Raw genomic sequence first — 19,769 nt, forward strand, 5'->3', positions numbered from 1 at the left:
GTTTAATAAGAAGTCACCGTGCGTCCGTTCTACTGTATTTATTTATATTTTCCTTTAAGAGCATAATATGTGATTATGTGATGTAGTATTTAATATAGTTAACCTTTATTACTGGATTGTTTTAAAAATAAAGTATGAACAGAGGATCTATTGTAACTTTAATTAATAGCTACAGTGCAGAACAAGTATTTTCTTTCTGATCTTTTGATGAATAATTTACATTGAATAGCTAGGTGGGGAGAGTTTAAGGAATCTGGTCTACAGAAAATGTGGCTGCGTGCATTCAGTTATTTATTTTTGAAAACTCTTTACAAAGTCCGATACAGATTGAAATGCCGTAGGACAGTGTGTTTGGATATACTAAGACAAAATCCCACAATTTGTGTTAAAGGGGAATTATAGTCACCAAAACAACTTTAGCTTAATGAAGCAGTTTTGGTGTATAGATCATGCCTCTGAAGCCTCACTGCTCAATTCAATGCCATCAGTGCTAGAAACACCTCCCCTGTCTGTAACTGACACAGCCTGCATGAAAACAAAATGAGTTAATTTTTAATCAAATGTAAATTAATTTAGAAGTTATCTCCTGCTCTGTAAATCGACCTTTTAATAACATACAGTAGGCACCTGCAGGTCCTAGCAAGTTATAAACAGAGCAGGAGATAAGACATTCTAAATTAAATAGAATTTACAATAAAGGAAGTGTAAACATCTGATAACTCTTTACAGGAAGTGTTTAGGAAGGCCGTCTAAGTCACATGCAGGGAGGTGTGCCTAGGGCTGCATAAACAAAGGGATTTAACTCCTAAATGGAAGAGAATTGAGCAGTGAGATTGCAGGGGCATGATCTAGACACCAAAACTGCTTCATTAAGCTGAAGGTATTTTGGTGACTAACGTATCCATTTAATGTGGCTAAAATGGGTGGAATTGTTTTTCGAAGAGTGTTCTTTGTTAGGTGGGTGAACCATTAGAGACCTGTAGGTTGATTCAGAGTGCAGAATCTGGGCAGGGTTTGTGCAAACTGTTTGTATGAAATCAAATTGTTTGGATGAGTATTATTGCCATTCTTTGGAGATTGCCAGGACTATGAATACTTATCAAACAGACTGTGACTAATGTTTTGTTTTATTTCACAGTGAAAGCGATGACAGGAGCATAATAATGACCCAGAGGTCACATTGCAACATTCCATTGCACTTGTCAAATAGCTAAACCAAAGGTGTTCCCTATGAAATTATTTATCGAGGATAAATACAATTTATAATTGTCTTTCCTACTAAAGCAACTGTATAGGAAGCAAGTTCATGAGGATTAATATAAATATGGTCAAACGTAATTAAGCACTCTTCCTCGCCTTCTATTGTTCCAAAACATTGCCCACGTGCAAACAACGACTATAATATATCCTACAAGAAATAAGTGCAGTCACGGGACTTGTGTACAGAATAATGGGTTCACTCACAGGAGCAATATATTTATATATCTATGCTCATATATCATATAAAATCCAGCTCACTCACTCACTAAACTCTAACTTCATATAAAAATCCTCTAGTCTAGATTGTAAGTTTGTTTATGCAGGATCCTCGTCAACCTATTGTTCCTGTAAAAATTGGTAGTAGTTTGTCTAATTTCTTGTTAAAGTCCTCCCTTTATATTGAAGTGCTGCAAAATAGGTTGGCACTGTTTAAATATCAATAACAATAATAATAATAACAACAATAATAATAATAATAATAATAATCAGTTTTATATTTGTTTACGGTGTTTAATTTCTCTATTTTATTGATTTTAATCCAAATGTTTGTTTAAAAAAAATCACTATTCATTTAATAGTGAATATTACTAGTGAGAATATATTGTACTCAGATAATATGTTTAAAAACAAGAAGTCTGGGGAGTGGGGCATGACTGTCTGGTGCAGGCTCTTCCACTATTCTACTAACACAGCATTCTGCACCCTGATCAAGTTCGATTTGGTAACAATTTCAAAAAGTTCTGGCTCTTCGACCTATCCGCCACACTAAGCAGCAGTCAGTGACTCGTCAGGAGTTAACTTACTTTACCATGACAAATGCAACCTAGTGCAGACCTGGCGGGAAAAGCAACCTATCCCTCGGCCAGGTAGTGCCCAGAAGCAACTAATCTTGAACAAGTGCCCTGTTCCCCTCCCCCTTCATAACCAGTGGGGGTGATTCTTTTCTACCCCTGGGAGGCTACCCTTACCTGGTTGGAGTACAGGGTAAATCCACAAATCCTGACAGAGTTCACTGTGACACATCTACCACCCGTTTCCCTGCTCCTAGCAATGAACTACCAGACATCTTCTCCAGTCTGGACAGCCTTTTTGCCAAGTTATGGCAGCAGCTCGAATGAAGCATGCACCAGCTTGCCCTAGCACCATTGGGTATCCAATGCAGATCCCCACTATTTCTTATATCTAGCTGTGGAACAATAAGGCATATAGCAGTGACATGGGCTGCACAGTTTGCCTAGGCACAAGGAGGAATCAGGTATGGATGCAGACTGGGGCTGGATCTCACACAGAGTTGGAGATGCCATGAAGAACTCCATCCTGGGCATATGCAGCGAACCACCAGCTTTTGTCTGGGCTTAAAGGCCCACAGCATATCTCCCTAGTGCAGGACTGTGCTTTGCCCATAGATGGTAAAGTTTGAACTGGGACTGAGATAAAAAGAGTTCCTGGTTACTCTACATAAATATTGTGGGGGACCTTCAGAGTTTACTGCTGCCATATGATCTTGCTAAGTTTCTTTCCCTCCTGTTTTTTTGTCTCTTTCTTGTTGTTTAGCCTGCCTCTGTGTTTCTTCCTTTTACCATCTCGCTTACAGAGGGGCATCCTTAGGGTATTATCTCAGTACACAGCTGGCATCCCCATGTCTAACTAGTTGGTAAAGTTAACTTGTTTAGCTTCTGTTTAATGTTATAATATGTAGGCCTATCTTGTTTTTGTTTATTATTTTTACTTTCTTTTTAAAAATTAGGTAATGCCAATTGATAGTAGTCTGCTGTAATGCCTTTTTCATACTCTTTTTTTTAAATCTTCTGGTGCATGCAATGCTTTTATAATTGCCTCAATAAAAAGATTGACAAAAAAAAAAACACAAAAACAAATGAGAATTCCATGGGAGAATAAAACAAACAAACATAAAACCAAATCAATGGAACTCTTATAAAATAGAGTAAAGAGTTACAATAAAAAAGAAATTTGACGGTATCTCTTTTCAGGTTGAAGAGTATTCAGATATTGATCTAGATATACAATAAAACCCACAACAAAAACTAAATAAGAAAATAACAGTGCTGGTTATATGATATAACCAGGGTGTCCCAATTCCCATGACACAATTTATTTAATTTTTAAGAAGCTTTTGAACCAGAGAAGAGACTTACAACTTTTAAATGTAAAAGTTTTTATCAGAAGTTATTTATACATTGGACATATTTCATAAAAAAGGGGGGGAGGGGGCTTGCCAACTGACTGGGATAGTCGCATGGGTTGGAGCTTCTCAGGGGAATTTCCTTATTGAACCTACAATTCAACATTTTTGTTCTCTTTTTGGATAAAGTTGTGTCTCTAACCCTGGGGAACAATCTCATTTGGCACTCTTTCACCTGCAGCTGGCAGACACAGCATATTATAGACTTACCTTCAGTCTGCAGTTCCACTCAATGATGGGGACACAGCCAATCTTCGTCCTTGATTTGGAGCTTGCTAGCTTTGAGCCCTGTCCCCCCTTTTTGGACTGGTTGAGGATATCCAATTCCCAATTGGTGTCTTGAGTGGTCACCTTGCCAAGATATACAACTTACTGGTGAACTGGAGATTTGAGGCCTAGCAGTCAAAATGGCCTCACCGCCAGAGCCTACAGTCATGGGCACTTTCCCACAGTCATCTACACACGTGGAAACACTATTCCTGGTGTTCTCATATGCAAATTATTCTGGGTGAAGCTCTATGAATGGGTGCTTAACTTTACTCCTGCAGACCAAGTTTTGGCATCCCAGAGTTGATCGACGCCACATGTATAGACATCCCACATGTGTCTTCAGAGAGGCGATGCAGAGGAGAAGGGGCAAGAAGCAGTCCACGGTGGATGGCTATATTTAATCAAACGCACCCGCATATTCGCTACCACTCACTCCAACTGTGGAATCACAAACTCCTTCACCCCAAGCATGACAAGTCTGATCTAGAGGCCTACATCCCATGTTGCAGGGTGTGCAAGATCAAGAGACCATGCATGAGAGGTCTGGCCAAAGGGCTTGGGCTCAATGGGGGGTGGGCTCATCGAGGTGGCTGACAGCAGGGAAAGCAGTGACTCTCCATCCTTAGTTATTGATTAGGTGGTACATGTAGCTTAACTGCTGCTTGGCTGTTTTATTGCTGTTCTCATTGTGCATAATGTTTGCTATGACTAAGTTGTTCTACTCTATTATTGTGCTCGTATCGCTCAACTTCAATAGCCCAATCTAATCACCCAGTGAATTTGCCTCTTCAAGCTATTTACAGTTCTACATTAATTTATGGCATTTATCTTTCTCTCTCAGCTTAAAACTAGTAGAGCTGTGCTTCCGCTGTCTCATTTACTTTATATTATAGAAAGTGCAGTATCATTGACATTTCCTGCTCTGCCTGCTTCTTTACATTGTGCATATGTACTCTTGTGAAATGTTTATGCCAGCATGTCTGTTATATACTATACTCTGCAAAGATAAAGAATTACAAAAAAACAACATGACCGAATGGACAAAGACATCCATCATATATATCGTAAATGTTAACTGGCTATAACTAAGCCAGAGCATTTTGCTCAGCCCACTCTGTTCTAAGGATACAAGGTGTTAAGATTAAGTAGGCTTAAAATGAACTCAGACCTATTTAGTTCATAATTTCCAAACCCACCTCACTGTAACTTTCCTACAACACAGCATGAATTATATATGGATTACGTGATATTTAACTCTTCTTTAGTATTTTCCTCCTCTTTCTTCTCCATGATTCATGTTTAACCCCTTAAGGACCGAGGACGGTCGACATTGCCGACCGGTGACGGTCCTGAACCGTTCTAACGGTCTTAGTTACTTACCCGATCGCCGTCGTTCCCCCGGCGGCGATCAGCGTTAGTCCCGGTGTGGGGAGACTGCCTGCAGCCCAGACAGTCTCCCCATGGCGGATTAGGACCCCTGGGGCCATGTGATCGCTCAACAGAGCGATCACATGATCACAATAGGTGTCCATGTGTCTGCCTGCAGGGGGACTGTCTGTGCTGACAGGCAGTCTCCCTGCAACTGTAAAATCAAAGAAAAAAATAAAAGTTAATGTTAATAAAAAAAAAAAAAGATATATGTGTGTATATATATGATATATAGACATATTTATATAATATATGTCTATATATCATATATATAATGTCATACCAAGTGTATTTTTATATTAATATGTACATATATTAATATAAAAATACACTTATAAGTAAATTACACACATATATATAATATATAATAACTATATATATTGTATATATATATTATTATAAAATACAAATAATAAGCAAATTAAATAAAAAAAAATGTAAAAATAATAATAAAAAATAAAAAAATTATATATCTATATGAAATTTTATTCTAACTGTATTTTGATATTAATATATATATATATATATATATATATTTATATCAAAATACACTTAGAATAAAATTATATAATTATATATATATCTATGTATAAATAAATAAATAAAAATAATATGAAATATACATTTGTCCATATACAACATTACATAAATAATTATATAAATATGCATGTAGACTTCAAATATATAAATATGCATATATATTTAAATTCTACGTGCGTATTTATGTAATATTTTTTACATAATTGAGTAATTTTATTAATTGCAATTTGAGGGACCTGCCTGCCAACCCAGGCCGAAATTGCAGAGAATTTAATTTGCTAGCACTGTATTTTACCCTGTAACTTTCTATAACACCCTAAAACCTGTACATGGGGGGTACCATTTTACACGGGAGACTTCGCTGAACACAAATATTAGTGATTCAAAACAGTAAAACCTATCACAGCAATGATATTTTCAGTGAAAGTGACTTTTTTCAAATTTTTCACACACAAACAGCACTTTTACTGATGATATAATTGTTGTGATACGTTTTCCTGTTTTGAAACACTAATATTTGTGTTCAGAAAAGTCTCCCGAGTTTAACAGTAGCCCCCATGTACAGATTTTATAGCGTTTTTGAAAGTTACAGGGTCAAATATATGGGTCAAATATTTTTACATTGAAAATGGCCAGGTTGGTTACGTTGCCTTTGAGAGCGTATGGTAGCCCAGGAATGAGAATTACCCCCATGACGGCATACCATTTGCAAAAGAAGACAACCCAAGGTATTGCAAATGGGGTATGTCCAGTCTTTTTTAGTAGCCACTTAGTCACAAACACTGGCCAAAATTAGCATTCAATTTAGTTTTTTACTTTTTTCACACACAAACAAATATGAACGCTAACTTTGGCCAGTGTTTGCGACTAGGTGGCTACTAAAAAAGACTGGACATACCCCATATTGAATACCCTGGGTTTTCTACTTTAAAAAAAATATGTACATGTGGGGTGTTATTCAGAGATCTTTGACAGATAATAGTGTTACAATGTCACTTTTGATAAAATTGAAGAAATGTATGTTTTGAAACCGCAATATCCTACTTGTACATATAGCCCTATAACTTGCAAAAAAAAAGCAAAAATGCATGTAAACACTGTGTATTTTAAAACTCAGGACACAATTTTTAATCTTTTTAGCAGTTTTTTTTATTCGCTTTTGTAGATGAGTAAAAGATATTTCAAGTAAAAGTAAAAAAACATGTATTTTTTTCATTTTTTTTAAATTAAATTACATGAGATTATATAAATAATGGTATGTAAAGAAAGCCTTTTTTGTCCTGAAAAAAAACAACATATAATTTGTATAGGAACAGTAAATGAGAGAGCGGAAAAGTACAGCTAAACACAAACACCACAAAAGTGTAACAAGAGGCCTGGTCGCAAATGTACAACATCGCAAAAACAGTCCAGTCTTTAAGGGGTTAATAACATTTCTGCTGGGAGGACATTGACAATGTAATAAACAATGTGCATATTTTCCCCTTCTACAGACAGATATTTAAGGATTACGCTCCTCTTTCTAAAGAAATGTCAACATTTAAGTTACATATACAGCTAAAAAGACTGGAGACCCTGGGGGTTGGTTTACTAGAGACCCTAGCCAAAAAAGATAATTGCATAACAATGTCACATCAAAATGCTATTTATTAGTTTGTGTAGTTCAGCCAAAAGACCAGAAGAAACTCTAACCACAAAACTCCCATAGAAAAGCAAAGAACATGTAATGATAGTTTCTATTTACTAAGCAAACTTAAGGGGATACCATAGGCAGCAAAACAACTTTAGCGAATAAATCAGTTTGGGTCTATAGAGTATGCCCCTGCAGTCTTACGGCTCAATTCTCTGCCATTTAGAAGATATATTACTTTTGTTTTTGTTTATGCAGCCCTAGCCACACCTCCCGTGCATGATTTTTTTTTCATTTTCAATGAAATGTAAACTTGCTTTAGAAGTTTTTATCTATGACTCTGTAAATGTGACTAAATTCACACTCTGCATGGTCTAGCAAGCTATTAAAGAGCAGGAGATAAGATATTCTAAAATAAACATACTGTGCAATTAATGAAGTGTAAACATTAGACCTCACTTTAGAGGAAGTATTTAGGAAGGAGTAATGCACATGCACGGAGGTGTGAGTAGGGCTTTACCAGCAAAGTGAGTTAACTCCTAAATGGCAGAGAATTGAGCAGTGAGACTACAGGGGCATGATCTATTCACAAAAACTGGTTCAATATGTTAAATTTGTTTTGGAGTTTATAGTAGTGATGTCGCGAACATAAAATTTTCCGTTCGCAAACGGCGAACGCGAAGTTCCGCAAATGTTCGCGAACGGGCGAACCCGGCGACCCGCCTAGACTTCGATTGGCAGGCAAATTTTAAAACCCACAGGGACTCTTTCTGGCCACAATAGTGATGGAAAAGTTGTTTCAAGGGGATTAGCACCTGGACTGTGACTTGCCGGAGGGGGATCCATGGCAAAACTCCCATGGAAAATTACATAGTTGATGCAGAGTCTGGTTTTAATCCATAAAGGGCATGAATCACCTAACATTCCTAAATTGTTTGGAATAACGTGCTTTAAAACATCAGGTATGATGTTGTATCGATCAGGTAGTGTAAGGGTTACGCCTGCTTCACAGTGACAGACCAAACTCCCCGTTTAACGCACCGCAAACAACCGCAAACAGTCCATTTGCACAACCACTAACCCCCTATTTGCACAAGGTTGGATACCAAGCTAGCCATGTCTCGTTCCTTGTCCTCACTGATGTCATTGAAGGTCTCTTCCTCCACCCAGCCACGTACAACACCAAGGGTCCCCGAATGTTGACAACAAGCCCCCTGTATTTTTTTTTTTAATGTACACTACTGTTACACCAGATATGAGTTGCACTGGTGTGACACTGTGCCCTGGCAGGCCCTGAAACGCACACGTGTGAAGGAAACTGACTGCTATTATATTACAGTCAAAAAAGTTTTTTTTTTTTTTAAATGCAAGCTATTGTGCCCCCAAAACATAGTGTGTGGGGGTGCTGGAATGACGTGGGCCAATGGGAGCCTGAATCAACTTTTGGCTCCCACTGCCCCTTTAAGAGCGAGCTCGTGACTCGAGCCGTGCTCCTAGTGTCACGTTCTGTTCCTGGTTGCGGATCATTCTGGTAATGGCTTCTGGTATCCAGTACTCCTTTTGCTATTCTTGTTTAATATTTCTTGGTTTTTGGTTTTCTATTCTGTGTCTGGTTTTCTTTATGCTGGGATTTCTGGGTTCATTCCTATAGTTCGTCCCTGGATTTCCCAGTCTCCAGGTTTCCTTTAAATGTTTGTTTTATGTGCCACACCCTTATGTTTCCAGCTTTCATTATGTGTTGGAGTTCCTGCAGGCAGCGGCTCAAAGCTTCTGTCTTTTCTTGCAGGTAAGTGCTATATATGTGTTCTTAATCTGTGGTTGTTTTAGCATACATTAGGCAGTGTAGGACCTGCCAGATATGGGGTACATTGGCGTTGTTGGCAGGCTTATGCAATGTATGATCATATAGTGTGACTAAACCCCCATGATTTCCATATGTAGTACTTAGTTATTTCTCCTCTTGTTTTGCCTATGTTATCTTGTCGTGTCTTAGTTTGTATATACCTGTCCATGTTCAGCCCTGTCCCGTCATGCCCATGTTTAGTTTGTTCCCTTATGTATTGTGTCATGTTCTGGGTTTAGCTTCCTATCCTTCTCTGGTTCTGGGTTCTACTAGTTATGTCTTGTTTTCATGTTTGGTGCCTGTTCTAGCTTTGTCTTGTTTTTAGTACTGGATACACCCTTGCTGCAGAGCCTCCCTATACAGCTCCTGGGAGGTCTGCTTATTTCCTAGTTCCTTGGATCCGCAGAAGCTGAATCAGGGTTCTGGTTGTGGCTGCACAAACGCTGGTGCTCAACACCAGGGGGCGTGCGGTTACCCTGCACCAGACCCTGCTAATCCACCTCCACGCTGAAGACTCCCACTTCATCAGGCATTATGGGTCCCGGTCCATGCCCCGCCACCTGGACACTGTGTCTGGGTTCCGGGCACCGGACTACCACCCTGACACCTAGTGCCAGGCGGGCCACGTGACCGATCACTGCGGTCAGTGCGCGTGGCTAAGTCAGAAGAGGAGATCAAGCCGCATGCGGCTCGTGTGGAGGCAGGAGTGATCCAGTCACGCGCGGCTCAAGCTTAGGAGCCAGGTCGGTCCCAGGATAAGGTAAGTACAGCCACAACCACTTATCCCAATCACACACATTTCCTAACATCCTGTCCCATTAAAAGCATATTACCGCGTGTTTAATAAAACAGATAGACCCCCTACTTCATCCAGGTTACCGATCGATGGTTCAATATTCTGAGCCCTCTCTGATTTACTGTACACGACTATTTGATATTCCCACAAATTTTATATAGCATTTTATGTTTGTTTGAGACCACCTTAAAAATATTGGATATCACTAAAAATCATGATCACTATATACTTTCTCTACAAACCTCTAAAACAAACTACTCATCCATCCGCTATACCACTTTATACCACCTAGAACTAGTGCCCAGGTTACTGGCTATGGGGGGAAATTGTATAATAAACACAGGTTACTGGCTATGGGAGGATAATGTATAATGAACCCAGGTTACTGGCTATGGGAGGGATAATGTATAATAAACCCAGGTTACTGGCTATGGGGGGGGGGTAATGTATAATAAACCCAGGTTACTGGCTATGGGGGGATAATGTATAATAAACACAGGTTACTGGCTATGGGAGGATAATGTATAATAAACACAAGTTACTGGCTATGGGGCATAATGTATAATAAACGCAGGTTACTGGCTATGGGGGGATAATGTATAATAAACACAAGTTACTGGCTATGGGGGATAATGTATAATAAACGCAGGTTACTGGCTATGGGAGGATAATGTATAATAAACACAGGTTACATTTTTTGTTGTTGTCAATCTTTCTTTTTATTGAAACAACGTGAAGGACGCAACAGAAAAAAGAATAGGGAGCTTTATCAAGTAGACATACATTGTATATGTAAAAATAATAAGAAAAAAGGCTGCGCTTACAATAAAAACAGACTCTATGTAAAGTCCAAAGGGAGGAAAAGTCCAACTGGTGTATCCTTACAGGAGGTCTTTGTTGGTGATGTCCTCTACCAATGTAGTGGTTCCTCTCATATGAAAGACAGAAGGGAAAAGACGGACAACCAATAGTGTAGTATGCTCAATACTGATGTGAACGAAAATAATAATAATAATATAGAACTCACATTTACTAGAGCTAATGTCCTAGCTCTGGAATAAAGCGCATACAGCGGTTTGATCCCCGCTTGTGGGATTTAAATGGGTTCCTCTCTGTGTTCTTGGTGTCCAATTCTCAAAAAGATAAAAGAAACATCCGATAGTGCTCACTGTATAGCAAAGTGGATAAAATAATAAAAGAGTGTACTTACAAACCAAGAGCAGACCGACTGCTCTATGTAGACAGCTTTGGTGGATTGATCCCCACCTAGGATTTCTTTAAGTGCAGGAAACTTCCAGGGTTTTTTTTAAAAACCAATAAGGATTAAAAAGCCAGGGTAAAATAATTTAGTTTCTATAAAAAAAAGATAATTTGGCACAAACAAATGTCCAAAAAATACTTTAATATATTATAAAAACACAAGAGTTAGATTTCCATAACGCGTTTCGTCAAAGACTTTTTCAAATTTGAGGAACCCATTTAAATCCCACAAGCGGGGATCAAACCGCTGTATGCGCTTTATTCCAGAGCTAGGACATTAGCTCTAGTAAATGTGAGTTCTATATTATTATTATTATTTTCGTTCACATCAGTATTGAGCATACTACACTATTGGTTGTCCGTCTTTTCCCTTCTGTCTTTCATATGAGAGGAACCACTACATTGGTAGAGGACATCACCAACAAAGACCTCCTGTAAGGATACACCAGTTGGACTTTTCCTCCCTTTGGACTTTACATAGAGTCTGTTTTTATTGTAAGCGCAGCCTTTTTTCTTATTATTTTTATTTATCTAGCTCTAAAGGGTCTGAGGGATCCCCTTTTAATAGGTTGCTGCTCTCTAGTTACCTAGCGCTGTCTCATTTTTATTTATTTCTGATACATTGTATATGCATTATGGAAAAGCAAGTACAGAAACTCCAGCATACTCCAGCCTCATTATAGATTAATAATATACAATTGGTCTTGTTGGTTTTACATGTCTAAAGAGTTGCACATCTGTTTTTGGTTTTTGTAACACACATGAGTATTAGGTATTTCAGGCATGTCTAACTATGCAGTAAGGGGTAGACTGATCATACAGAAGCTAGGTAGTTGTCAGTTTTATAATATGTATGCAAACATGCTGTACAAGCTAGACATGTAGGTAGTTGGTAAGTACTTAGATTAGTAACCATGTTAAACTATAGGAATAATTCGGCAAACACATAGCAATATCTAACAAGATGTGAGATTACGGGGAGCAAATGTGTTTGGGAGAAGCAAAAAGAAATGATCTGAACCAAAAGGAAATGATCTGAAAATCAGATGCAGAGTTGATCGCAGCTTCGTCATGAAGCATGGGCTTCAATCAGCCTATGCCACTAATGGGCCAGTTGAGGAAGGGTAGATTTGTACCAGGCAGTGCTTCTCCTCCTGACATCTGCAGGTTATATAGGGGTAACTTGGCTTGTGATGCAAAAACCAGTGACCGGTGCGGTCCCTTTTTCCATACCTGCACGCCACTTCCAGCCCAGGTCGCCCTGGTAGCCGGTGCCCGGTGTCCATTAATCCTCTTTCTCTTCTTGGAGAAATTGCATGCTTGTGGAGTCTTCCTGCGTCGGGGTGTTCCTCGGACATGTGGCCAGCTGTGTGAGCGTAATTCCAGGTGGGCTCTCAGCCTAGGTAAGGAACTGTGAGCCGGAGCGGCTGCAGGAGCTGGCTGTGTGACAGGCAAGTGGGTGCTGAGCCTGTGCCAGAAGTTCTGGCCTATAACATCGAATCTGGCATTGAATGACTCAATCCACTCCCAGCCATCAAAAGCTGGTTAGCTGGCATGAGGAACAGGCACGGCGGCCATCTTGATTGCTCCACGTGGTGGTTCAGGTGGCTGACGAGGAAATCTCTGCTTCAGATGCTGCATGTCCCAGTGGGGACCTGGATATCCCCCCTGGTCCAAGGTGGGGTGATGGGGCTGTAAGAGGTGGCTGCAAGGTGCTCGCTCAGCGTTGGGAGATTGGCCGCCTCTCTGTTTCACTTGCTCAACAGAGCCAACAGGCCTTAGATTCGGATGGATTTACCACTTGTTCCAGTCCGGACAGAAAAGATTGTACCAGTCGACAATATCAGTTCTCAGGTAGTTTAAGGCCACTTGTAGCCAAAATAGTGAGTTGAAAGGCTTAATATTAGTTCCATGTGTCCGGAGCTACTGAGGGACACATCCAGTCATCTTGGCTGTCAGTCCCCACCCCTTCATAAAGTATTTATAGTCATTCTGATCAGCCCTTTATTGTGCGAAAGAAAAAGAAAATATTTCCATTAAGTGTTGCCTGTACATTCCTTATCTTGTACATGTGGTACCTTGTACATTTTCTTTATGCATGATTGCATATTTGGTCACGGGCTTAAATGGACTTATCTCAGGGTTTCAGAGCAAAATGAAATATAAATGTCTAAATTTAGGTTGTTAGATTTAGATAAAATGGTAAACTCAGCGTTAGTCAAAGTTTGGCTATTTGAATCTGCATTTTCTAGCCTAGTTTTTACTTTGCTATAATAAAGAGTTAAGTTGATAACCCTGTTTTTGCAGTCACCTTTATTTAGTAGTTTATCTTAATGTCCAGAGGATAAATATACAATTAAAATGATTTATTCATAACATTTAATAAGTACATTTGCAAACATTTTTGCAAACACAATTTGTAGATGAAATGATATTCTCTGTAACCGTATTCATGTAATTTATTGCACTACAATTAAACAAGTGGTAAATACTGAATCCCAATGCCACCACTGTGAAGATAAATAATTATGGAAACAATCAAGGCACGGAATCACTAATGGAAAAACCTTTGACATTTCACCTTAAATAACATAACGCAATTTAATTCACAAACAATTTGTCTTGTAGTTTCCCTTTAGGAGAATTTCCCTCATACCCCTGATTCCATCTAAGGCCCCCTGTCATGCCACCCCAGCACCTACTACAGTGAATAATTCAACTTACATAGCTGCTATCAGAGGTTAGTTATTTCAAAAGTTTCCATTACAAATCTTCTATTTTTTGTGCCCTGGAGATTCCTTGCAGTCATGAACAAACATGTCAAATAGTTTAATTCAGTTCACTTAATCCTAAATAAACGTAGTGTGACGTTTCATGGTTTGATGAAATATTGGCACTGAACACACATACTGGGCAAGGCTATTTGCCATTTTAATGAGTTATAATAGTAAATACTTTGTATGAACTCGTTTTTACTTTTGTTTGTCAGTGTTACAAATTCAAACCAATATTGTACTCATTGTGTTCATTTAAAATTGGGCAACTATAACAGCTATCGACAAACAGCAACTATGGAGCAAATCGTAGAATGTCTCAGAATTGTTTATTTTACCAAACCTTCTTTAACATATTAGTACATGATTCATTGTATATTCAAATCTTTCAATGGATTTGATCATTGAAATATCTTTAGAAAAAGAGGAACACATTGTGAAAGGTTTTTATAGGAGGCTGTTATAAACGTGTTGTAACAATACCAATCTGAAAGCATTTTCCTAATTGTGCTAGTCATTTGATTATAATTTCCCATTTTAACCTTCTTTAGGAAGAAAACATGTCAGCCTAAATTCTCGTTGGACCTATTTTGCACCAATAATGTTTTTTACATCTACTACAGTTATTGCATTAAGCAGCTGAACTACGTCTTTAGTTATCGGTGTCATTGACTGAATACAATATAGAAATGTAAAAGTGCTTTTTTTATGAAAAGGGTCACGTTAGGCACTGAGCCACTGCCGATTATTCAATAACCAGATGTTTCCCTGTGAATTGGATACTTAACGATAACATGCCTCACTATAAAGCTTTGACTTTACCAGGAAATCATTTTGCTTGAAGCCATTTGAAATGGCATTTTAAGACAGATACTGATATCACATTGAGTCTAGGATTCGGTGACAGATGTCAAACTTCGCAGCAGTAAACTCAATGTCAAATTTCTCAAATGTTCCACCTCATAGGCGGAGTAGAGACATACTATGTGCAAGTGCAGAAACCGGTATTACATGGGTTACATAGCCAACACACTATGTCTGCGCATAGCTTTATCATTGACTATTGCTCTGTATGGCAGAGGAACACCAAAGAAAAATACTGACTAGTGTCCTACAGCATTTGAGGATATATATTGATATTCTGCACCACACATTGATCATTTCATGGTTAACATGGACATTTGGTCACTCTAGGTATCAAATTCAAATTCAATTGTGATCTGTGCATGGAGTAACAAATGTTGCAGGAGGGAATAGTGTTGTGACCATTGATTGGATCCTCTGTCCCCTAGTGAATAATACTTAGAGCAAGGTATTTGACCAGGAAGTCTCCTATTTCCGAGTATTTCCAAGTTTGTTCTGGGTTCTTCGGTTAATTTTATTTTAAACGTATTAAAATGATCTGAGCTTGTTGATTGGATTGGCAAGTAGACAATCTAGACCGTTAAATTTGCTGTTCGACTTGCTATCAGCCACTTGAATCCCTCTGTCATCTCTAGTGATGGAACACATTCAAAATGTTAAAACATACCTTGAATACCAATGTCTAATGTTAAAATAAAATAATAAAAAAATGAAGAGAAGAGAAGTTTTTAAAAAAAAAATAAAAACATACTGATGTGTTTCCTGATTTCTTGCTTTAGAGCCATGCATTGCAGTTTAATCAGTACCGTAAGTATGTAGATGTACATCTGGAAATGAATCTCTTGTTTTAAAAGTGGTTCTGCTATATTTGTAGCACTTTAATATATTTTCATTGTGCTTCCTGGCAAGTCTCTGTGCTTGGTGCTGCAGACTTCCTTTGTTTGTGTGTTGGAAAATATAAAACAATAGAAAGTGCTGTTATTTATTTATGTCCTTCTTCCCGAACGCCAGGCATTACAACACATACAACCAAATATGATCGTATCTGAGTCCTGCCTTGTGCAGGGCAAGTGCTTTAGCCAAAACAAAATAAAAAATATTTCACGTGTTTCACAATGCCTTTGCGTGTGACACTTCTGAGTAGTTATTATCTCTATTATGTGGATCAGATTTCACAATGTGATGGCGATTTTTTTGATTCTTTAAGCTTCCTCTTACAATTTCCAATGCTTACCCTTACCTTGTCAGGTGATAACCACTAATGGGCAGACTGGATGATACAACCTCATGGTATTAGAGCTGCGTAGTGTAAATTAAAGCCCTTCCATTTCAATAATGGCCTAGACCAGGGATAAGCAACCTTCTGCACTCCAGATGCTGTGGACTGCATATTTCATAATGCTCTTTCAGCTATAATGCATTTGACAAATGTATTTGACATCATCTGGAGTGCCAAACATTGCCTATCTGGGACCTAGACGTTCTATGAAATAGGCCAGAGTCACATCATTGCTGTCCTCTGTCTGGAATGTGGAATGTCTACATACTATCTTTGGTGCCTCCAGGGTTCTGATTCATTGCAGCTCCTATGAGATCTTAGCTGTGATTAGTTAATTGATTTTACCACAGGAGAAGGAAAATTCCACATAAAACTGGACAGCACTTTTCAGGTTTGCCCCAAATCATTTTCTTTATTCAAAACATCATGACAAGTAATTGATGTGTGTACAGACATATTAAAATAGTACCATCAACTCTTGATAAATCAACAGTGTCCTCCTTCAAGTAGCCAGGACTGCTGTCCTGCTGTCTGTGCTGCCTCCCCAATGTCCTGCCTGTCTTTAAAATTAGATAATTTTATGTAAACATGAGCAGTTGGATAACCAATGGCAACCAAATGTTGCCTCAGCATGTGCTTCTTGGTGACAGCCATTTTGTTCCACATTTTATTTGATTAGGGTGAACTTCTAGACTACACAGACAAACTAGACTGACCTAATCAACAGCCATTGTTAAGAAGAAACTTTGTGATCCCAGTTATTGTTTAAAATAATGATTCACTTTAATCTTAGAAAGACATGGGTTGTTATACTAACTATTGCTGTGATTAACTATACTCCCATGGCATTCAGCTGTTTGTACAAATACCATACATGTTATAATGCTTTGGACTTTCTCAACAGCTTACGTCATGCTGGTGAGAATTAAGGGCAGGATAGTAAGGGGATTTGTTAAGCTTAACACATCTCTAATTATGTGTCATTTCAAATAGTATGACATGAACTTTAATTTGTGAAAACATGTCAAGGCACATCCTCGGTGAGGCTAAAGGGAATTGTTCATCGTTAAAGTGGTAGGGTGTAGGATTAGATGGAAGAGATATTCTCATAGGCCTCTGCATATGAAGATTCTCAGTCGGGGGCGTGGCCTGACAGCTAATGGAGTAGGACGCACTCAGCCCGAGCTCCTAGGCCCCAACCTGTGCAGCCCTGATAAATTAGCGTTTAACCGCCACAGTAAGCATCCACCCATGGGGAAAAATAAGAGACTACCTAATGCGAGCCAGGCTACTGCGACCCCTTAACGGCAGCCAGCCGGCCCGATGGACGAATTTCTCGCCATACCGCATGGCCTCCAAGATTATCGGCCCCTGACTCCCCTGGCTCCATCATAACAGGCTCGGCCTGGGACTCCAACAACACCCCTGGTACCCTCTCCCAAATCTCCGCGGACCTTGCCGCGATCTCAGCGAGCATGATGACCCGGATGGACAATGGGGAAATGGTGGCAGAACTGAGGGCAATCATAAGAGAAGAAATCGCGGCAGTCCGCACCGACATTACAACCCTGGAGCAGCGGGTGGATAATTTGGAGACGGAACGCTTACAAACCCTGCAGCACTGGCAGGCCTCCGAACTGGCAAACACGAGACAAGGTAATATACTCCTAGACCTCCGCCATCAGGTTGAAGACCTTGATAACCGCGCACGGCGAAACAACATTAGGAGTAGGGGCCTAACTGAGTAGGAGGAAGAGGTTCCGCAGGAGCTACTTACTGGCCTATTTACGCAACTACTGGGAGACGCAGCCCCTGGCGACTTCGGCATTGAAACGGCCACAGGGCACTACGCGCCCTCAGAAGGGACGGGCTGCCGAGAGATATGATTTGCGCCCTGCTATCATTCCCACTAAAGGAATCCATAATGCGGGCAGCAAGAGCACTCCAGCATATAACCTACATGGAAGCACAGATCTCCCTCTATCAAGACTTATCCATGATCACCCTAGATGCCCGCAGGGCCCTGCAACCACTTACCCGACTACTCCAGGAGAGGAGAATCCCATACAAATGGGGATTCCCATTTAGCCTGCAGGCCAGAGTGGGAAACATGTGGCACATCATGCGCTGGCCGAACGACGTGCCCCGTTTTCTCCGATCCGCCAACCTGCCTGTTGTCACGGTGCCAAACTGGATCTTGGAAGAACCCCCAGCACGAGCTACAGGCCCAAATGAAGTGGCACACAACATACATCTGGAGCCCGGACCGCAAAGGCGCAGAGGAGGCCCGGAGGGCCCCGAGGAATAAAGGCCTCATCGCCGCACCGGACCGAGGCCCTCTGAGACAAATCAGGCCAGGTCTGATCAGGCCAGGTCAGTGCTCTGCCTCCCGACACCCCAGCTTTGCAGACAGATGCCACGCAGTGACCCAACAGCACCACAGCAGGGGTATGTACTTTCCCGATTGCCACCAGCTCGCATTAGCCAGAAGTAGGGGGTGGGCAGCAGGCAGGTGGGGTGGGCACCGATGCCAGTATCTGGGGGCAACCGGGAGACATGTCCCTACTAGTAAGCCCATACACCCGGGGATGTATAGGGGGAACGCCCCGTAGGTGGGGAGGGGAGGAGGCGACGGGCCGGAAGCAAAGGAGACTTTGGACTGTTAAGCGACACTCGAACTGACACACCTAAGGGAGGAGGGAGGAGAACACCGGGAACCAGGACCCGCCTCCGCCTCAGGCACACGACACCACAACCCAGGCTAGAAGATCCCTGACTAGAAAACACCTAAAATACACAGGGCTGATGCAGTTGATGGATACAACCCCACTTACACCCCACCCTGCTGGACCTAAGACATAATAAACCAACCAAGACCCAGGCGAGGCCACCCAGACAATTAGTGATGAACATAATATGCTCACATGAATAACACAGACACGCCTAACGACACGAGTGAAACAAATCAAACAATCCAAGGAGGCGACGCGACACCTAACACTGACCCCACATACCACGCACCTACATAAGATGACACCACAGGAACACATTGAACACATCAGCCACGGGCATAGACGAATAATAGACAACTATCCTGAGGGACCCCAAAACAGTACCGCTCAGGGAGATCGGTGGGAAGTCATACGGCTCAGGGGGTAACACAGCGGGCCTCCACATGAGCTCGGACAGAACACAACTCCACCTGGCTCACTAAGGCCTTACCCCACACGTAGCACAGACGCTAACCAGATTAGAACCCTCAATAAGAGCTCCTTGCTGTATCCTCTGAGGGTCTGAATGCACAGGCCGACATACCACAACTGGAGATGTAGCACTGTACTCACCAGCCTGGTACTGGTAGCACAGACACACCACTAAGTGTAACGCTTAGGGAACAGAGGAACCGCAATGAACGCCAACACAGACCTCCGCCAAACCATGGAACCGTAAGAGACATAAGGCTCAATGCAAAAGTGACAGGCAATCTCTCACTGAACCTAACCCCCCACCTAGTTATGCCAACAAAGGAAGTAGATCAGATAATTACATGGAGACGTATACTCTCCCCTGCCCCATAATGACAACCATATGAGGTTAGGGCAGGCTATATGACAACCCACTG

Source organism: Pelobates fuscus, chromosome 11 (genome assembly GCF_036172605.1).
Source record: "Pelobates fuscus isolate aPelFus1 chromosome 11, aPelFus1.pri, whole genome shotgun sequence".
NCBI lineage: Eukaryota > Metazoa > Chordata > Amphibia > Anura > Pelobatidae > Pelobates > Pelobates fuscus.